At 52.4% G+C, this 21554-nt stretch overlaps 1 protein-coding gene and 1 long non-coding RNA gene across 8 annotated transcripts in view; one reads left to right on the forward strand and one right to left on the reverse strand.

Annotated features, from left to right (window-relative positions):
- LOC141573658 (uncharacterized) lies at positions 1-17714 on the reverse strand. The gene is made up of 2 exons (XR_012499636.1): positions 17598-17714; positions 1-5271 (listed from the first exon to the last, which is right to left on the reverse strand). It is a non-coding gene; the product is annotated as an uncharacterized LOC141573658 (long non-coding RNA).
- Positions 11537-21554, forward strand: part of GPRC5C (G protein-coupled receptor class C group 5 member C) — a 17490-nt gene continuing 7472 nt past the window's right edge. The window contains exons 1-3 of one of the 7 annotated variants that reach the window (XM_045513612.2): positions 16012-16150; positions 16987-17085; positions 17188-17528. The gene's annotated coding sequence lies outside the window, so the exon portion shown is untranslated. The other 6 variants (XM_074343618.1, XM_074343617.1, XM_045513610.2 and 3 more) reach the window with 6 other exon arrangements.

Consider the following 21554-nt stretch of genomic DNA (forward strand, 5'->3'; position numbering starts at 1 on the left):
TAGCACATCAAAAATTTTTATTACAACACAAATTTTTGAAAACCAGAGAATTTAGTAAATACACGCTGCTCTAATTATGCAATGGCCAAACCACCCCACCCACTGTCACATCCTGCAGGTCCTCAGGATGACCCCCAAGAAGGGAGAGAGAGGCGGGGATGGGAGGGAGCCCAGGCCCCTCCAGCCAGCTGCAAGCTGTGCACAGCAGGTCACTTTAACAGCTGACCTCAAATTACAGTGGTTCTCACTTCTCTGGAATTTACCTTCTGCCCCCAGGCTCCGAGAATTTACCCCGACACCTAACCATTTGGGAAAGGGCCATACCTGTGGCTGTTAGTTTATTTACTGGGCACCTTCCATGGCTCAGACTTATGCTGAGAACTGCTAGGTTAAATCTTAGTTAATCCTCATAGCAACCCTATGAGGTGGCTTTTATTATCTCCATGTTGCAGGTGAGGAAACCAAGGCTCAGAGAAGCAATAACTTGCCCCAGGGCACACAGAGATACCCAGAGTCGAAAGGGAAGCATGAGAGTGGATATACAAGAAGAAAAGGATGGGAGTGGGCAAGGGAGCTTGGGAACCTCTGCAGACAAGGGGGCAGAGAAGCAGCCCCATTGGAACAGCTGCATTTTTACATTCCAGGGAGGAAGAGGGCCGTTTCCCTTGAGTCTGCCTCTTGTACACCTGCCAGTCTTTCCCAGGGGAGCTGACTGTCCTGAGTGGAAAGACTCTTTAGGGGTGGCTGGGTGAACATCCCTAATGCCCTGTGTACTGGGTTGAATGGTGTCTCCCCAAAATTCCCATCTACCCAGAACCTCAGGTTATGATTTTATTTGGAAATAGGGTCTTTGCAGATATAATTAAGGTCAGGATTGAGATGGGTTCAGACTGGATTAGGATGGGCCCTAAATCGAATGAGAGTGTCCCAGTAAAAATCAGAAAAGGAAACACGGAGACTTAGGGAAGACAGCGATAAGAAGATGGAGGCCAAGACTGGAGTGATGGGTCTACAAGCCAAGGGTTGCTGGCAGCCTCCAGAAGCTGGGAGAGGCCTGTAAGGATCCTTCTCTAGAGCCTTCAGGAAAAGTGTGGCCCTGCTAACACCTTGATTTCTGACTCCTGGCCTCCATAACTGTGAGAGAATACATTTCTGTTCTTTGAAGCCCCCCAGTTTGTGATAATTTGTTACGACAGCCACAAGAAATTAACACACCACGTGTGAACTTTCGAAGGTAGTTCCTGGTGTCCCAGGTGCCTGGCACACTCCAAGGGCCCCAACGACGTGAGCTGGATGAGAGAACAGACAGGGAGAGGATGCTGGAAGGGAGAAATCAGCTGGGGGCCCAGGATTGGTTTGGAAATCTGAGGAGGGTAATGTAAATTTTAAGGGAAGACTCTGCTAAGAGTCAGGAATGAGGTCGGGAAATAAAGAGGAGGAGCAAGGCTGACCGGCCAAGGCTCCATCTCCCCTGTAACTGAGACCTACAAAGAAAGAGGGCGGTGACAAGTTCTTTATTAAAGAGAGGTAGCTAATTCAACAAACAGATTGTTGGGTCAGCTTCCCTCTCCCACTTCAAGCCGCCCTCCCCACCCCCACCTCGGGGCTTGCGCCTGCTCAGCCGTCCAGCAGACAATCAGCAACCACTCCCACAAAGCCATTCACTGCTAGGTCAGAGCTGTGGTCAGGGCGTGGGAGTGAGGCCAGGCTGGGTGGTGGCCACGAAGCAGCCTCGATGTTGTGACTCTGACCTTGGTACCCCAGGGCCCGGGCTCTACCAGGATTCCTGCTGCCCAGGACAAGCCAGCAGCACCTAGGTGATGGGGGGTAAGGGGGGCTTGGGGACTAAGGCTGCCCTGTAGCTTTTGTTTTGAGGGGCTTCTTCCTGTCCCGAGGTTCCACCAAAGCCAGGTACCCCTGTGGTCATAGCAACAGTGCTTCTAAGCTGTGCAGCTCAGAGGCCGGCGTAGTGGGGACTGTCCCTTGTTCTGGGTGGTAGCTTGTCTCAAAGATGGCAGCCATCAATTCCTGCCCTCGCATGTACACATCACTGCCCCCCTGAGAGGTGGAGTCCGCTTCTCCACTGTTGAGCCAAATCCACACCTAACTCTTGGAAGGACTGGACATCTCTACCTGCTCTTGGAGTTGGGAGCTGCAGCTTCAGAAGCTGGGGCCGTTCTGCTGGAGAGAGAGACCACATAGAGGAGCCCAGTGGGGCCTTCTGATGACCGCAGCCCCAGCTGCTCTCTGATCACAACTGCATAGAAGCCCCACCCCCAAGACCAAAGTTAAATGGGCCAGTTGAGCCCCGTCAACCCACACAACCACGAGAGATAAAAATATTGTTTTAAGCCACTGAATCTGGGGGGAGCTTATTACACAGTCCTTGGTGGTAAGGATACTCTGAGTCACCCCCTCATCCCTTTCTCCAGTCTTGTTCACTGGCTCCTTTAGGGTAACGAAGACCACCCCCGTCCAACCTCCAAGTCCACGGTCCCTCATTGATGATTTGGCTCAATGGTCTCCCGGGTAACCGGCCCTGGTTACGGGGCTGAGTTGCTGGGTGGTGCCACTCTTTCTAGGGTTGGTAGGAAACCTCGAAATTAAAATCAACAAATGTTTGTAAAGCAGCTAGGATGTTCATGGCACTCTGAGGAACTCAAAGAGACATACAACACTTTTTGTTTGCAGAGCATTAAGTAGCTTAGCAAGCACTCTGACTTACTGAATCTCATTTCACCCGTGACAACCATGAAAAGAGCGAGGCAGACATCATTTCTTTTGTTATCAAACAGGAAACTACACTAGACTACACAAATAGGAGAGGCAGAGCCAGGGCTGGAAGCCAGGTCACCTGGCTGCCTGTCCACAAGCCTCCTTCATGTGGCACTCCTATTGTCCCCAAAGCATCCTGGATAGCAGTTTGGGACTTGGTCAGGCCCATTTTCCCAGGGAACAGAGAACTGGGGAAAAGAAACTGACCACAGGTAGTATGTTTGTGTTGTAATTATGGGTCTGAAGTCACCTTCCTGGGTTCAGACGTGGCTTAGTTGTAATAACTTGGCAGTCACTTACCTTGCTGGGCAGTCGTCAACCTGGGGAGAGGGCAGACTTGTGTGACGGTCTCAAATGACAGAGTATGAGGAAGGGGCCCTCGGTGATTCTGGAAGCTAGGTCACAAAATGCAAGCCCTTTGCTTTGCTCTGCATGAGCAGTCTGACCTCCCCTGGCTGCCAAGCTGTGAGGAAGCCCAAACCAGCCCATGTGGGGAGGCCACAGAACCTCCCAGTGGAGGTTCCTTCCCAAATTCCTAACCCAAAGAAACCATGAGAGGTAAGAAGACGGTGGTTGCTGCTTGAAGTCACTAAGTTTGGGGGTTATTTGCTGCCCAGAGTGGGCTGGAGAGGGTTAGTGGGCTGAATGGCGCCTCTCCCTCCAACCCCTCCCCCTGCCAAAATATGCATTCACCTGGGACCACAGAACATGACCCTATTTGGACTAAGGGTCTTTGCAGATGTAATAAAGATCTTGAGATGACATCATCTTCGACTGGGGTGGCCCTACATCCAATGACAAGGGTCTTTATAAGAGACAGGAAAGAAGACACAGAGACAGAGAGAAAATGGTCATGGGAAGCAAGAGGCAGAGGCTAAATAATGTAGCCACAAGCCAAGGCACACCTGGAGCCCCCAGAGCCATCAAAGGCAAGGAAGGCTCCTCTCCCTAGAGCCTTCAGAGGGAGGGTGGCCCTGTTGACACCTTGATGTTGGACTTCTAGTCTCCTGAACTGTGAGAGGGTAAATGTCTGTCATTTTAAGCCACCAATCTTGTTGTCGTTTGCTGTGGCAACCCTAGGAAACTAACACAGGGGGCTAGTGGCAGTTCAGGACCTGCTGCTGTCATTTGATGAGTCCTGAATCAGATGCAGTACTGAGAAACTGAAGTGTTTCTCAGGGGAACAAGAGGACAGAAGCTTTGTGGTCATGCCCCCTTGGGTGATGGGCAATGCCTGTTTGCCACAAGTTGGCGAGGCCCAGAGCAGGCAGAAGATCAGGGTAGGAAGCAGAGAGGGGTGGCTTGCCATTGATGTGCTGTCATTGTTCCTTACAGAAAAGTTCACATAAAACAAAAATAAGCAAAAAGACGAACGACCTGTCAGGGTATCTCAATGTCTTAACCTCAGAGTACAGGTTACCTCCCTCCAATTTTCATAATTCAACTTCTTGGCTGAGTGTAGCCAAAAATTCTTTCCCCAAAAAATCTTGTGCGGATTTGGGATTAAGTCACCATCCAGCTGGAGTTGGTATAACTAAACTATGACGCTTCACAGAAGCATGGATGTCTGTAGTGGCAACAGGTTTTGAAAAGGGGGCTGCCAACTTCAGCGCTGACAAGATCAGGCAGGCAGCATGAATGAGAGATGGTGAGTGGGAGACACAATAGGGAGTGGCGAAGAGTGGGGCAAACTGCATTGCTCCAGCTGATGGCTGTTGTTGGAGGAATGAGGACCCACAGCTGCCACATCTTCCAGTTTTCTAAGAGAAGCTGGAGATCTAGATTTGCATGTAAAATCTGCTTTTTAAGGTTTAGCAATCAATTCAAATTTGAAACTTTGGGTGGATAAAACGGAGCGCGTCTGCAGGCTGAAAGGGGCCGGAGAGCTGCGGTTTGTGACATCTGCATTTGTGACCGTCTCACTCAGCCTGGCACCATAGATGCCTTCCATGCTCCTTGAACCCTCCACAGGTGGGCGGCCCGCTGCCAAGCCCTCAGCCACTGCAGTCACCCGCAATGGTGCACCCAGAGGAAACTCAGAATGAGAAAGAACAGAATGCCAGCCCTAGAGAGCTAAGGTGCCTATCAAAGGAATGGCTTCAGGGAGCCCAGACCCTTGCATCTTCCCATGCATAGAAAAAGCACTGAATTCCTTAACTCGAAATGTCTAGTTTTCTTTAATTAACAGTAATCTTTGGATGTTCTGACTACCTGGTCTTTGTTGCAAAAACTCCTGTATACCCTGGCTCCTCCCTTACCTCCTCAGAGCAGTCCCTTAGAGTGATCTGAGAGGCCGTCTCCCAAGGTTGAAGTCGTCAGAAAGTCTGCCTAGTAAAATATAATTCTTAACTTCTAGGTGGTACATTTTTTCTTAGTCAACAATGCTTACCTCCCAAGTGCTGTATGTTCCTCCTTGTGACCACCAGCCACCAAGATGGCCCCGAGGGGCTTCCCTGTGTAGTTGCTTTCCACACTGAAAAGCGCTGACCCGTGTAACTGCAAACAGATAAGGTAGGGGGTCCCTGGAGAAAGAGAACCAGGCATGGCTTTCTTGACAGAAGAGAAGCCATTTTGGGCCTAAGCCATTTTGTGATCTAGGACATTGTGTTTGTCCTTAAACAGGTCTCAGTAATTAATGATCTTAAGGGAACAAAAGAATGTAGAAACCTTGACTGTTCTCAGGCAAGAGACGTAACAATCGCAAAGATAATAAATCAATTGTAATGGCCCCCAGTTCTCTTTCGATGGTAATGATTAACCTGAAGCGCTGAACTGTTGCAGGAAAATGGGGCGTGAGAGGATGGTCACATCCCAGGTCTTGGATGAGTCCCTGGAATGCGCACCCTGTCAAGTGAGAGTCCTTGGCTTCACGTAGGAAAGGATTTAAGAGCTAGCCATAGTAAAGTGAGTTTATTTAGAGAGAGACACTCCATAGACAGAATGAGGGCCATCTAGGAAGGGAGAGAGGCCCCAGGGCACGGGGTCATCTTAGAAAGTGAGAGTGGCCTAGGAAATACACATTCCATGGGCAGAATGCGGGTCATCTCAAAAAGTGAGAGGCAGCCCCAGGGTATGGGGCTGTTAGATTTTATGGGCTGGGTAATTTCATAAGCTAACAAGTGGGAGGATTATTGCAACTATTTTCAGGAAGGGGTAGGGATTTCCTAAAACTGGGCCCCCTGCCCACTTCTGGGCTTTCTGTAATCAGCCTTGAAACTGTCACAGAGCCTGGGGGTGTGTCATTCAACACGCTAATGTATTAAAGTGAGTGTATAATGAAGCTCCAAGTCTACCGGAAGTCGAGTCTTCTGCCATCTTGGGCTTAGTATGTTCTAACCAGCTTTTTCTCATATCCTCAATGGCTATGTCATTCTTTTAATGTCTTTTTAAAAAAATATAAACCTTTTTTTTTGTGGGAGGTAAGCAATTCGGTTTTTATTTATTTATTTTTAAATGGAGGTATTGGGGATTGAACCCAGGACCTCGCGCATGCTAAGTACGTGCTCTACCACTGAGCTATACTTCCCCCAAGCAATGTCATTCTTTTAATGGTTGCGCCCTGCCCCCTTCCATCCTGTCTTACAACCACCAGATCAACTGGAACCTAAGGGAAGATGATGATATTTTCTGACTCTCATGACTTCAATCAGCTAAAGCTTGGACTCTATCCACTGTCCAAGCCCCTCCACGAATATGCATGTACCCATAGCTTAAAACTTCCCCCATTTTGCTGTCCAGAGATACACTGCTTTGGGAAAGATCCCTGGTGTTCTTACTTGCTGCAAGTAATCAATCCTTCCTTCTCCTGATCTCTGCCTTTGCTGTGTCTTTTGGCTTGACACCCACCAAGAGCAAATCTAGTTTTTGGGTGACATAACCAATAAGATCTTGTAGAAATAATAGTATGTGCCTTCCACAGCTCAGTCACTATGTTTGGTTTCTGCCTTGCCCTCTCTTGGAACACGTGCACTGGGAAAAGCCCACAACCATGTCCTGAGACCACTCAGACAATCTGTGGAGCATTCGTGTGATGAAGAACTGAGGCCTTCAGCCAACAGCCAGCTCCATGTAAGTGCTTCATCTTGGAAGCAGGTCCTCCAGCTCCAGTCCAGCCTTCAGATGAACTTGCAGCCCCAGCCGACATCTTGGCTGCAGCCTTATGAGAGACTCCAAGCCAGACCCCTCAATAATCCGCTGTCTCATTCCTGACTCCCAGAAACTGTCTGTCATAATAAATGCTTATTGCTTTTGTGCCACTAAATTTCATGGTAATTTGTTACGTGGCACTAGATGTCAAATGCATCCCCCCCATCTCAACAGAGGCAGTGTGCATAGTAGTTAAGAGCACAAGTTCTGGAGTCAACTATCACTAGTTATTGCCCGTGAACAAGCTACTGCAGCCTCTTTGGGTTTCCTCATTTATAAGCATGTAGAATAATTGTATCCACTTCAAAGACTGTGGGAAGGAGCTGAGAAGTTACTACATGACTTGTAACAGTCCCTGGCACATAGTAAACATTAGTTATTTTTATTATACAGGTGAGAAAACAGCTCAAGAGACATGTCCATGGCTACCCAGCCAGCTACTCAGCAGTCAAGCTGAGTTCTGGACCCAGGTCTCCTGACTCCCTGCCCAGTGCTCATAGTTTAACTGAATGGCTGGGGAACTGGAATGCTCTGTGAGTCTTTAACTTCTATCATCTTCTCCCCCCTGCAACAGGCTGTTTTATCTGCAAAGCACTGTCAACAGCTGGCTGTACACATTGTGCTGGGAGTTGGGGGGGAGGGGCTGCCAGTAGGGTCAGACCGTGGCTCTGGCCCCCGCCCCAGAGAATCCCTCAGCCCTTGCAGGGGCTGCATTAGAGAAGCATGCGAGCGCAGGCAGCAGAAGGGGCTGTTCTGGATCACATTTCATTGCCAGGGTGGGTCCAAGAACTGGAATGAGCCGTTGTTTTCAGCCCTGGTTAGGAGAGCTGGACAACTGCTTTGAAATGCAATATGGTCTTAGGGCGAAAGGGTTGTCGGGAGAAAATCTCTGTGCACGGCCGCTTTCGTTTAAGTACCGCAAAATGACCTTGGGCAGAGGCCCGGAACCACTGTCCCCACCCCACCCCCAAAGAAATACCTACTCCCTTTTTTTATCTTAAGTCTGTGTCTCCAGTCCCACATCTGAGAGCAGGAAAAACAGTGAATGGTGGTAGTGAATGAGGCAATGGGGAAAAAAAATCAGATATATGAAAAAGCAGTGGCATTTGACATTTACCTTTGAATGAGCAGTATCACTTATGAAAACTGAATGCAAAGCATCTCCAGGTGTGCTTGCAGCTTTCCAAAGACTCATGGCCAGTGTAGCCTTCTGGAAAGCATCAAGGGAGGTTATTGGGTGTGGTTTTGCCGAAATTGCCACCTCAAAACACACCCCTTAGGCACAAGGATTATTTTGAGCTGATTGTTTTGAGAAACAGCACCCAGAGGAGAAACTTGGACAGCATGGCCATGATTACCCTTTTGCAAGGGAAATTTACATTTATAAAGGAAACCTCCACCTGTAGTGCTGTGGACTTCCACTCTAGCAAGAAGAGGAAAGGCTCCAAATCCCTAAGATGAGACGATCTTATCAATGGAGAAGGCACTGATGGAAATTTGCATAACTTTATCCTTATTTACCACGCTTTTCTTGGTCAAAGGCACACACTGCCTCCCCCCATTACTGGCCTCCTTCAGACCTTTCCTTGGTCTTAAACTGAAGATAGTATTTAAGCCTGAATTCTAAGCCACTTCTTTGAGTTACTCATTTTCCCTTGGGTTTCTCCCACGTATACATGAGGTATACACATTAATAAATGTGTTTTCCTCTTGTTAGTATGTCTTTTGCTGCAGAGTTCCCAGCAGAGAACGTAGAAGGGTAGAGGGGAAATTATTCTTCCCTCCTCTACATCACCATGACCTAAAATGTCCCAGAAGAGCATCCACGGCCCTCATATCACTTCAGCTGACTTAATTTTTCTCTGGAGCTCTACCATGGCCAAAAAGAAGAGTTTGGGGGAGAAGGAGGCAAGACCAGACACCAAGAGAAAACAGTCCAATGATGACTGCCTCTGACCTCCAGGAAGAGGAAACTATAAGGGGTCAACTCCTGAAGCATCTCTGTGAGGGCTGGTCTTGGGGGCTGGTTCACATTTTCTTCTTGAGCTCTGTCCCCTCTTCCTACCTCCTGGATCCTCAGCTTCCAGCAGGCAAGAGTTCAGAGCCTTCAAATAGAATCCAGCCAATGCCTCCCACTGCAGCATTGCCCCCCTGAGGACTCCACGCCCTAATTTACCCTCGCTGCTTCTCTCCCCATCCCAGTCCCGCTCCCAGGAGTGTGTTCATTTAATCATACTGCTCTCCAACCACACGCCGTCCAGTCAGTCAGCAGCCGCTCCTCAGCCCCTGTTGTATACATCACTTTACTTTTCTGGGAAGCATCTGCTTGTATTCAAGAGAGATTTGTGTTTCAGTGACTCTCAAACTCTATTAGACACGACCGTCTCTTGGAGCACTTGTTAAAATGCAGACTCTGGGCGGGTTCAGAAAATCTATAGCCTCGATGATAAGTTCTAGGAGATGGTGAGACTTGAACTCCAAGGAACCATGCCCTGACTGGGATGATTTCAGACTGGGCTGGAAAATATTTGAGATGGGAGGGCAACACAAAATATTACTGAACAGAGAAGTTCATGTGCCGGATGCACAGTGAGGCCAAACAATCTGAAACATCAGAGTTGGGAGCAGAGAAAGGTTTATCGCAGGGCCGATCAAGGAGGATGGGTGGCTTGCTTGAAAAATGCAAATTCTCCGATGGTTTTTGGGGGAAAGTTTTTATAGGCAAAATTTGGGGTGAAGGCAGCAGGGTGTGTGTCTGTCTTCTGATTGGCTAGTGGTGAGGTCACAGGGCAATGTTCCAGGAATCTTGTGCTCAGCCTGAATTTGCCATCCTCCACCTGGGTAGGGGCCCTAATCTCTGCAGAGGTGAAAAATACTGTTACATACTTTCACTGAGGAGGAACCAGGACCCTGCCCCCAAGACCGCACTACTGTTTGACTGTTCCACCCTTGTCTCTGCACCCCCCCCTTCCCTGATTAGCACCTGTTTGAATCCGCCCTTTGGAACTCAGGGAAGGTCAAGGAGACTGAATGAAGCCTATTTCCTACAAACCACAAATGGAATTGGGGGACAAGGAAGGGATCTGTACCAGGGAGGACCCCACAGGATCTTGCTGCATTTCAAATAATGACTTCTTGATCCTTAGTCACGCCTTCAACACAGGAGGAACAAAGAGTGGATGTGCGGAGGAACAGAAACCTGCAAGGCTCTCCTTTCCTGGAGCACTTCCCTGCGAGTCTACTCTGTGCCTCGCACCCTGGCTCCACCCTTACACTCACCCTCCAAAGTCCCTCATTCCCCCAGAAGCAGGGAACCTGCCCACCCAGGTGTGACCACACAGAATCCATGGGGCATCCATGCCATTTGCATTTTTGCCTCTGTTTGACCTCTTTTCCTCATAGCTGACTTGAACAGTTCTTGATTTAGCCTTGCTTCTCAAGATCAGTGTGCATCATTAATCAGATTTGGAAAGGGTCAGGGGGCCATGGATTTTTAGAAACAGTCTCTTAGGCTTCTTGGCAGAGAATCAGTTTCGATAGTCCAGAATGGAATGAGAAATCTGCTTTTTAAACAAACACCACAATCCTGATTCTGAAGCCGTGCACTGAAATTTAGGAAAACCTAAGGACTAGCTTCACCATTATTTTTGTAAGTTGGTTTCTCCCTACACAGATCAGCAGCGGCGGGAGACGAGCCTGGGACCAGAAGGTCCCAAATCACTGGACACTCTGGCCAGGGGTTCTCAGATCTATGGTTGCATGTAATCTCTACAGCAATTGCCCTGGGGGCCAGGGATGATCACCTTACTTTACAGATGAGCAAATTTGGACAACTCTGTTCCTCCTTCTGGCTCTGAAACTCTGATTCCATGGCAGGAAGTCAGAATGCCAGGCTTATGGTTTACATCCATAACCTGTGTCCTTAGGTAGGCTCTCTTTCCAGCCTGGCCTCCAGTTCCCACAGGAGGATGATAAAACCAGCCAGCATCTCAGGGGGCTTCTCTGAAGGCCCTCCAAAAGCAGGTTAATCGTGGGGGCTTAACTTTGTTGTAAATTAGGTTCGATTGTGACTCTAATCTTCTGTCACCCAAATCCAGTTTTCTTCCTTGTCCTTGATTGCTTACACTGCAGAAGCAAATCATCCAGCCTCAGTTTTAAAAAGAAGGGAGGAAGGAAGGAAGGAAGGAAGGAAAAGAAAGGAGGGAGGGAGGGAAGGAGGGAGGAAGAAAGGCTCTCAGAGGAAATCCATCATTGCGTTTAACTGGGAGGGACTGTACCAGAATGTCAGTGAGCGGGTTAATGTAGCAGGGTGAGTATGAGGACAAACTGTAAAACTAAAGGAAAATGATTACGGGGCCACGTGGTGTGAGTGACAGCAAGAATGAAGGCCATTGCATCAGAGGGCTGAAGTATAGATTGTTTATGGCCAGGTCCCACTTTAGCATAACCACAATTGCCATTAAGACCCTCAAATGCACCATCAGTGGTTCTGAACTTTGCATAATAACCGAACTCTGCCTTCTCATCAGAGGGAAGGCGAACAGCAAGCAAACCAAAGGGGCTGAAATTTCAGCTGCTGCCAGGCGTCCCGGGGCTCTGTCTCACTCCCAGAATAGCGCGGCCAGGTTCCCAGCAGCCTCTGGCCGCACCGCAGCTGGGCTTCCGGCAAGGGATTCGGGACTTGAGACCCAAGTAGCCCCGGGAACAGCTGGGACTGGACTCCACCCAGAAGCCAGCTGGCTGGCCCTGCCCGTCTCTGGTGAGTGCGGGCATGCCTGGCTCTCTTGTGGCTCCCCAGCTCTGCCCCCCATCACCTTGGGGTCCTGGCTGAGTTTGAGAGACAGGGCACCCTCAAATCCCAGGCAAGGGGATGGGGGCAGAGACGGGGTCTTTTCAACACTCTTGGGGGATCTAGGCTGGTGGCTGGCGAGGCTGGTGAAAGGCTGAGCGGTCCTGAAGGCAGGGCAGGCTGCGCGCGGTGTGCACAGAGGATGTGACCATGGGGGCCAGTGGCCATCAGGAGAACAGACCTTAAGAAGGAGAAGGGGCCGAGAGGGAGACTCATAGCCCTGCCACAGGCCAGGGACTGGCCCAGGGCAGTGCTGCTGTGAGGCTGGCTGGCTTCTAAGGTGAAGGGATTCTTGGGAGAAGGGAGGGTGGCTGCGAAGGGAGGTTGCAGGCTAGATTGCAGGTCAGCTCTGCTTCCGAGGTCCTCTTGTGCCAGCCTGTGCGGATCCTTCATCTATTCTGTTGCAAATACTGATCGAGGCCCTAAAGCGGGTGAGGCACCCAGGGAACACAAAGATGGATCATGCACAGATCTTTCCCTCAAAGAGCTTACACCCTGGTTGAAGCCATAAGACACATCCACAAATATTTACAGGAAGGGAAACAAGCTACTTAAGTGACACCAAAGCGCTTTTGGGGCAGAGCACAGCAAGGCGCTAGTCCGGTGGAGTTAAAACAAACGGGTTCTAATCCTCAGTTAGTCACTTAACCTTTCTGAACCTCAGTTTTAAATTTATAAAATGAAGATGTTATCAACCTTACTGAACTCCTAGGGTTGTCGAGATCAAATATCTGTAAAAGACACTTTGAAAATTGCACAGTGCTGCACAGAGATAAGCTGTTATGAGTGCATTATCAGAGTGGCCAGTGTTTCTCTGAGCTTCTTGGCCTGGGATTCTGGGAGCCAGAGGGAGCCAGGGATCTGAGTGTGGGGCTCAGGACCGCAGCATGGCCAAGCCTAGACACGGAGCCCACACTTCGCCCTAGGGAAGGCTGATAGCATCCTTCAGTTCTCGGTCAGTCATTTCAGCCTTCCCACCCATTTTTGTCGTATGTATTGAGCACTATCCCAGGGCTGCAGGGAAGGCAAGGTGTGAAATCTAGAGTCCACTCCCCACTGGGCCTATCCGGAATTAGGGGGGCTAGATGTCTGTGTATAAGATGCAGCTGAGAGTGCGAAGTGGGCAAGATTGGCAAATTCATGCTCTGGGAGAGCAGAGGGAGGAAGACTGTGGGGTGGGGTCACCAGCAAAAACTTTGGGGAGAAGCAGAGGGCAGGAGGGAGATTGGTTCAGAGAGGCGCCAGGGAGGGGGTGTCCTGGATTGAGAGTGGGGGACATCGTGAGTGAAGCCACAGGAAGGTCTGTTCAGAGCTGACTTCTCAGGCTGGAGTGGTCATTTCCTGTGGGGAAGAGGCAGGGGACGGGGCTGCAGCGCAGTTTGGGTGAGGACTGCAGAGGCCTTGAATGCTGGGCAAGGGAGTTTGGTCTTTGACTTAGAGGCGGTGGGAGCCTGTGACAGTCTTATGAGCCAGCAGTGCCAGGGTGGAGTCAGTGAATGTCCCACAGTGGATGGGGGTTTGCAGGTGACTGGGAGTGTTGGGGAGTGGAAGGACAACTGCAAGCATGGGTGACCAGGCTGCACTGCAGTGAGGTAGAGGGTGGCCAGCCCTGAAATGGTTTCAGAAAGGGGGCGGGGGAGGGGAACGGGGGAGGGGCAGTTGATGGGATGGGGGTGGGAGAGGGGAGGGTTGAGACTCTTCCTGAAGAACGGGAAGGGGGACTAAACGCTGTACTTTTTATACATTTCTTCTCCGTGTTTGGAAGGCCCTGACCCTGATTCAGTGGACAGAGGCTCTCCAGACCTGGGCAGTTCAAAAAATCCTCCTTCCACAGGGAGCTGGTTAGTGGCCACTGCGCCATGAAGCGGGGAGCTCAAGGCAGGGGCTAGGGGGGTGGGGAGTGGCAGATTCTGTGGCCGCTGTGGGTGGGCTTAACATCAGGTGACATTCCAGCAGGCTTTGCCCAAGGCCCACTTCCGGGTACCTCTCCCAAGGGATCAGCCATGGGCAGAGGGTTGTGGTGAATGAGTGTTTATCTCGCCCGCTCCCTGGCCCCTAGCTTTCTGCGTCTTAAGGGGGCCACTTTGGTCCCTGGTTCCTCTCAAAAATTAGGTGGTAACAGGCTGCTCCAAGCAGGCAGTCCTATGAGCCCAAGACAATAGGTGGCTTAGCCAGACACTGCAGCCTGGTCAGCCCGGGCAGTAACCAGTTAATTCGGAGCCTGGGAGCAAGGAGAGGTCAAATGCAAAGTCTGTTTACCGGCTTCGTGGGGCACCCAGCCGCCCAGCACAAGAATCCAGGCACCTACTTGTCAGGGAGCCAAGGGCCCCACCCTCAGCTCCCAGAGGGACTGGGCTCGCTCCACTTAGGCGGGCGGGTAAGGCGGCAAGACCGGGGCCTTCAACCCTCTAGGAAGGGGGAGCAGGCCTCCCACTCCCCCGGGAGGAAATGGCTCCTGAAAGACATTCTGCAAACAGAAGCTGCAAGCTCGGACTCCTGCACCCTAGCAAAAGGGAAGAGGGAGCAGACCTGACTTCTAGCACCCCGGGGTCGGCTCCTCCAGTCCCCCACGCTGGCTGCCGAGGTCCCCTACCCTGCACTCTAGTGCAGGGCATTGCTGGCCCAGGAATCGTGGTCGTCTCGGCAGGTACTGAGCTCGCCTGCTTCCCAGGAAGGCCTGTTCGCAGTGGTTTCCCCCAGCTGTGAGGGGGAAGATCACCAGTGAGCCACCCTCCAGGGGCTATATCTCAACTCTGGCTGTTACTGTGAGTGCCACATTTGTGTGAGGAACATTCTAGACGGGGCTTCATATGCATGCAACAGCAAGCTGTGGGGGCGGAGTGATCGTGCCCATTTTGCAGTAGAGGAAATCAAGGCTCAGAGAGCAGAGGTGACCTGTGCAGGTCACACAAACCTTTGGTGGGTGGCAAAGTTGCACCTGACCCTGGGCCTTGTCAGTGACTTAGACTCATGCAGCTCAAAGAGGAAGGTTCCAGTGAATGAAGGTAGTTTCCATGGGCCAGTGGCCAGCAGGAGGTCTCCCACCATAGTAGGAGGGAGGGATACAGACACAATCTCCCACAATCCATGAATCCAACATCTCTCTCAACAGTGGGTGGACAGAGCCCCTATGGGACCACTTCTCAAAGTGTTATCTTTTGGAGAAGATGGGCATTCAAAAGGCATATACACCTAGGGGTTATGAAATTGGGAGAAGGGCATTTGGGGGCGCAGATGAGCCCATAGTTGGAATCTTGCAAGCAGCAGCATCTCCCACTGAACTTGTCTTCTGGTACTGGCTGTGTCCAGTAGCACCCAGTGCGGTCTGCCAGGGTAGGGGATGAGGTTCTCAAGATTCCCACTTCCGATGTCCCCACCCCTGACAGGCCCTGGGGGACTAAAGCCAAGGGTACCAGGGATCCTGGAGACTCAGAAGCCCCAGGTCACCTGCCCCAAGGGCCTTGCTTTGTTTTGAAAGCAGATCCTGTTCCAGAGTGAGATGGGGTGGGAGAGAGCAATCCATTCTCAGAAAACTGCCCTGCATTTCCACTGCCATCACTGAACAGGGCTGGCGGAGGGCAGAGCTGAGGTGTCCAGACCTGTTTCCAGACCACTGCAGTGGGTGGCCAGGCACCGGATCCCCTAATCTTACCCTGGCCTGTGCTGGGAGTGAGGGGGGAGACAGGTCTCTTGGAAGAGGTCTCTGGAGGATGAAGGGGTTCCTGAAACTTGAAAGCAAATTGAAAGAAACCCAGAATTCATCTGTGTCTCCTCGAGATCACCGTTTCCAAGTCTCCCAGAACCACTTCCCTTGCACCCTTCCCAGGCTCCCAGAATTGGCTTTTCACATATGCTAATGAGCGACCCTTCTGAGCAAACCTGTTTCAGCATTGGTTGCCCAGTTCATGACAGCTAGTCAGAGGCCAGAGTGACTTATCAGTTTCAGGTAGGTCTGACCTGCTGCTCCCCTTTTCAGGGTGGGCCCCCACTGCCTGGCCCTTACAAGCATCTGCGCACCCTCACATGGGGGTCACATAGGTGGGAGGTGGAGTTAGAGGAGGGAGACCAAAGGCATAACTCTGCCGCAGAAATGCACTCTTCCTCTTACTATTTAAAAGAACTGAAACAATTCAGTCTTCACCACCTTTCCCAGCCCAGCCAGCGAGGGCCAGGCGCCGGAACAGATACAGGGTTCTAGAAAACAGGGCCCCACACCTCTAGCCCTGGCCGCTAAGCAAACAATCCCTCCTGAAGTCCGAAAAGCGGGTGTGCGAGGGGAGGAGCCCGCCCAGGGTTTATCGCTCCGGCAGCTCCGGGTGATTCATGGAGTTTGACTTCTGGTTGTCATAGATTGAGGCACGCAAACAAACAGCTCCGGAGGTACCTCTCCCCTCTCTCAGCGCCCTTCCCCCACCTTGCTACCCCCTAGCCCGTGACCGGCTGCCTCCCCTCCCCCGCCCTCCGATTCCTGCCGCCCCCCCACCCCCGGTGCTCTGGGCAGAACAAACACGCCCAGCCGCCCGCCCCGCCACCGGCTGGCCCCGACTGCGCGCTGCTGGCGATCCCCCAGGCAACTCGGCGTCACGAGAACCGGCACCCCGGAGACCCGGCGCCCTGCCCTCCCTGCGCGTCCCCTGGGCCCCGGCCAGGCCCAACAACCTCTCCCTTCTCCGTGCTCCGCGGCCCCTCCGGGTCTCCGGCGCTTGCTAACTAGGCCCGGCTGGGCGCCCCGGGACTGCGCAGCCCACCTCCCGCGGAGCCCGCAGCCCCGGGGGAGGGCGGCCGGAAAATCTCTTGTTTACTGAGCGGGGGCGATCCCAGCTAGGATTAGCTTCCCTATTTCTGCAGTTCCCTTTCTGCTGATTCCTGGGGCAGGAGGGAAAAGGGTGTCACCCTACTGATCCACTCTAGGATAGGGAGTGAGGGAGGGGCATGGGGAGGGGGGTACCCGAACTCGTGGAAAAGTCCCCGAGCGGTGGGAGGGGCAGGACTCGCGGTCTGGCAGATGTGTCTCGGAGCACAGAGACCGCGGGGGCCGGGTTAAACACTGTACCTCGGGGAACGGAACCGTGAAGGCTAATTAGGACAAGTCGGAACAGGGAACAGGGACGTGGGGAGGGGAGCGCGCACTAAGGTGGACCGTGTCCAGGGCGATCTCAGGAAACCCAGCAGTGGGGTAATAGGACCCAGGACGACTTTTTGCCCACGGTTCCCAGGTGTTCTGGACTCGGCCCACGGTGTTAGGGACGCGCGCGTTGGCGTTCCCACGCACATTTGGTGACCCGGGGGCCCGGGACGGATCGCGCGTGCAAGAGGTGGGCACTATGTGTGGTGTGTCCACGTGTGCAAACTCTGGAGGGGAGGGGGCGCAGAAGGCGTGACAAAGACTTTGTGTCTGAGTGTTCCCCTCGCTCTAGTCCAAAGCAGCAAACAGTGCCCCGCGTGTGTCTCACGGGAGACCCAAGACGAAGGTGACAAAGACTAGGTGTCCGCCACGGAGACGCACGAAGGTGGCCCCGCGCGCGTCTCAGTGCGCGCGCGCTGGAACATGCGGAGGGGAGACCTGCCGGCGAGGTGTGCTGGGCTGCACCCCAAACCGCTTTCCGGTGAGAAAGCAGAGTCCAGAAAGTGAGTGCGCGTGAGTGTGCGCGCGCCCGCGTTCGGGGGCGTGGCAGTAAACAGCAACAACCCACACGCCAGACTGGCCAGAAACTCCAATCTCCCTCTGCTGGAAAGGGCGAGTCGTCGGAGCCTGGAGGTGAGTCGGGGGTGGGGTGCGGGGAAGGGCCGCCTGGGCTTTGTTTCGGTGTGAGCCGATCTCACGTACCTGGAGCGCTGCGGGCGCCCGATAAGCGCCTGAATGGAGGTGATGTCACGGTGATGCAGGCGCCGGCCCACCCTCGCTCAGAGAAAGGCGCCGAGCTCGGGGAGAGGCCAGAAAGAGAGAGAGAGAGCAAGAGACGAGGCGCGGCCAGCTCAGCCCGGGTCCCGGGGAGAGGCAGGCCCCGCGCCCCGATCCCCCGTCCGGGCCCCGCCAGCCCAGGCCAGGGCTGGGCCTGGCCCCGCGCCCTGTGCCGAGTCCCTCCCACCCTCGCTTGCGCCCCGCCTGGGGCCAAAGTTGTCCCCAAACGCCGCGCCGGAGCTGGGCCGGCGGCGCGTCCCAGGTAAGGGCTGCTGCCCTCCCGCTCCGCCCTCCCCTCGGCCGCCCGGAAGAGTGGAGTCGGGTCGGGCTGGCAGGGGTGGGCAAGGGTAGAGGCCCAGGGGTGGAGAACCGCGGGCAGAGGACGCCGTTGCAACTCCAGTCCGTCGCAGAAACTTTCCAGAGCCGAGCGGGCTGGGAACCGGGGGAGTGGGAAGCCCGGCGCTGCGTCTCTGAGTTGGCGGCGAGGGAGAACTCCACAATCGGGGTCTCCAAGGACTGCCTCCTCCACCCTCGCTGCCTCTCTGCTCGGGTCCGCGGCCAGTAGTGACTTGAGGGCCGGTGTCCTCTCCGCAGCCCGCCACCGTGAATGGGGAGGGCAGGTTTCTGTGGCCAGAGGAAATGGGAGAAAGACTGGCTCCTCTGCCCTTCGGTTCCTCCTTCCAGGGGAGCGTGGGTGTAGACCCCCGTATCCGGGAAGAGTAGGGAGGAGAGGGCTCTGAATCTTCCCGCCGTGTGAGTTCGGAATTTAATCAAAGACCCTTCACTTTTGGCATTGTGGCTTCTAGGTCGCTTCCCATTCCCTGCTCCTCTCCCACCCGCCACCTCCAAAGGGGTTTCCTACGCCCTTCGCAGCCGCGGAGGTTGAGTTGTGCCCCTCCATCCCCGGACCCGCACTTTTAAATCCAGCAATCATTTAAAAAGACTCCATGATGTTGATCCTAAAGCACAGGGACCGGAATATGTTGGAAAGGGGTTTTGTGCTCCTGGAGGCTTCCTTCCTGTGCCCGTACTTGTGGCTGGGGGAGGGAGTGCCCCTCGGGAGGGGAGGCGCTTTCCAGAGTGGCATTCTAGAGTGGAGGGACCCTTGGTTTGAGAATTGGCGTGTTTCAAAATGATGGGGGAATCTGAGGCCAAATCCCCACCCTCGGTGTGAAGGTCTAGACTGGGGTTCCAGGAAGCCCTCTACCTCCCTCCCCAAGCCCCCAACTTGGGCACTGAGGTAGCTAGCGCCTTACAGGCACAGGCATCTCTGATCCCCCTTCTTACTGGTTGGTTTAAACACCAGAGCCCCCTGAGCAGAGGAGTAAGGTGGCAGGACCTAACCTGTGGCAGAGAGAAAAGAGAAGCTGGATGGGAAAAACAGAGGAGGTAGGAAGGCTCTCAGTGGGTCCATCCGTCTGTCTTCATGGGCTGGTGGCAGACGGGGGACAAAGGAAGGGTGGCACCCCTGGGTGAGCTTAGGTGCCTCTGGGACGGGCCTCTAAGTGGTCATATCTCTCTTGAAGATAACCACTGGCTGTGGGGTCTATCCCTTACTCTGTACCCTTGAATCCGGGAGACAGACCTGGGCAGCAGTGTGAAGCTCTTTAAAGGATGGTTCTCAGGCTTTTGTGTGGATGGTCCAAGAGTGAGGAAGGGGATTGCTCTGGAAAGGTGAGAGGCCCTGGCTCAATCTGAGCCCACCACTTCGCTGAGGTCTCTCTGGATTCTGGAAGGGGATTCTGGAACTGGATCAGGCTGACTCAGACCTGAGCCGAGGGCTTGAGTGGCTGAGCCTAGGGAAAGGCCGATTTCAGAGGTGATTAAAAATGTTTGTATGACTGATTTCAGGGAGGTGAAGCAAAAGGGCCCCTTTGTCTAGAAAATAATCTGCAGCTGGGCTGGGCTGCAGCAGTCTTGGGGGGGGGGAACCTCCCTCCCACTGCCCTCTTTGGTCCCACTGAGAACCTTAAAGCAGAAAACGTGACTCCAAAATGAAGGCGGCAGAACTGGGGTGGGGACAGATGGGCACTGTGTCTGCTCAGTGAATGATTTTCAAATGCCTACTATGTTCATTGCAAGACTAGATGCTGCAGGGGATGCTAAGATGAACAAGTTCATCTATCCTAGACCTTACAGCCTGGTAGGGGAAACACGTACACACACGCACCATTCTAACAGTCAAAGCTCAGAAGACAGCCTGGAAGTGCAGGCTTTCGGGACCTGCAGGAGGGAGAGTCTCTAGGCAGAGATGGTCTTTTTTGGTCCAAGTCCTTTCCCCCTTCACTGCCATCTTCAAAGATGGCATCCACTCACTGTCTGAATCTGCACTCTTGGATGTTGAAGGACCTGGGGCTGAACTCTGAGCTTCCGTGTCTTTAAGTCTCCTGCTGGCCTCCAGGGGTTACTGTCCTAGGCAGTGGACCAGAGCCAGGCCCACCTGGCTCAGTTTCCCCACTTGAATTGGTTTCTTCCTGTCTCCCTACTCACCCACATTGAAGTTCCCATGTTGGTGGGGCTGACAGACTTGAAGGGTGAGGTCCAGACCCACAGCAAAGTTAGGAGGAAATTGGAGTGAGGGCTGTGAAGCTTCCCTGGCCCTGGCCCAAGTGTCTTTGAGGTGCTGGATCCTGGCAGGAATGGATCTTAGAGGAAGATAGACCAGGAACAGGGATTTGTAATGATATGGCGGTTATGAGATTTGAACTTGTAGCCTGGGGCTCAGCATCCTTTCCCCCTAACCAGGCCTTAGACTTTATTTGGGAAAGGATCCCTCAGATCTGACCATCATGCCTTACCTTTGGCCTCAATCTTTAAACAGGGATGAATGTGTCCTCCACAGATCGACTGCCTGTGCTTTTTGCTGGACTCAAATACAACCCTGGTTCTGCCCTCATTGTGCAAAAAAACAGCCCTCAGTGGCTCCCCATTGCCTTTAGAATCATGCCCCAAACTCCTAAGGCCTTGTAGCATTTCCAATCTGTTGCCAGCCAGCTTCAACCTCCCTTTACAAACTAAGTTTATACTTGGTGAACTTGATTAGATACTGAAGAAAATGCTGTTGGAAGGTCTTCTCTGTGGTCTTTTCTGACTCCGTCAGCTGGAAAGGGCTTCTACCTCCGTTCCTATAGCACCTTTTTCTCCCCAGAGGTAAATTCTTTGGTGTGACACTTCCCTGATTCTTTCTTGGGTAGGTTCCTTGTAGCCTCGCCTTATCTCTTCTCTCAGATTTTAAATACCATTAAGTCAGGGACTGTGTTTGTTCATCTCCGTATCTTCCACTGCTCCGAGACCTCCTGGGCCTTGTCCCCCTAGTCTACACAGTAAATATTTGCTGATTTGGAATAATTGTTCTAAATTGGGACCCCAAGTTCTAGCTGCTTTGCTGTGAGCCAGAAACACTCAAGATGGAGTTGAGTGTTCCATAAATTACCTCCTGAAATGGTTCAATATTCCTTACCCATTAGCCCTCTCCAACTCCCCTCTTTTCTTTCCAGTACCTGTAAATAAAATACAGTTTGTGCTTTATTGATTTACGATTATGCAAATTCCCCTACAAAAAGCTTATTTAAGTTGTGATGCAGGGGAACCATGCTTTCGCACTGGAAGTCAAGAGAAACTTAGCTGTGTTACAGTGCCATTTATTTAGGGAATGCAATAGTAAATTCACATAAGAAGGTCTATTTATTAAGAGTTAATGGTGGGTGTTGCTTGGGGAAAAGCAAGTTTAATTGAAAGATGAGGTGGTAGCTGAGAAGACAGGGGCAAAATATTTCCTAGGGGCATGTAGGATGTCTTAAAGGACTTTGGAAATTGCTTGATCTTTATTATGTCAGTTTCACTTAATTTATGGGTTTTATTTTCCCTGACTTCTTAGCAGTG

Source organism: Camelus bactrianus, chromosome 16 (assembly GCF_048773025.1).
Source record: "Camelus bactrianus isolate YW-2024 breed Bactrian camel chromosome 16, ASM4877302v1, whole genome shotgun sequence".
Lineage (NCBI taxonomy): Eukaryota > Metazoa > Chordata > Mammalia > Artiodactyla > Camelidae > Camelus > Camelus bactrianus.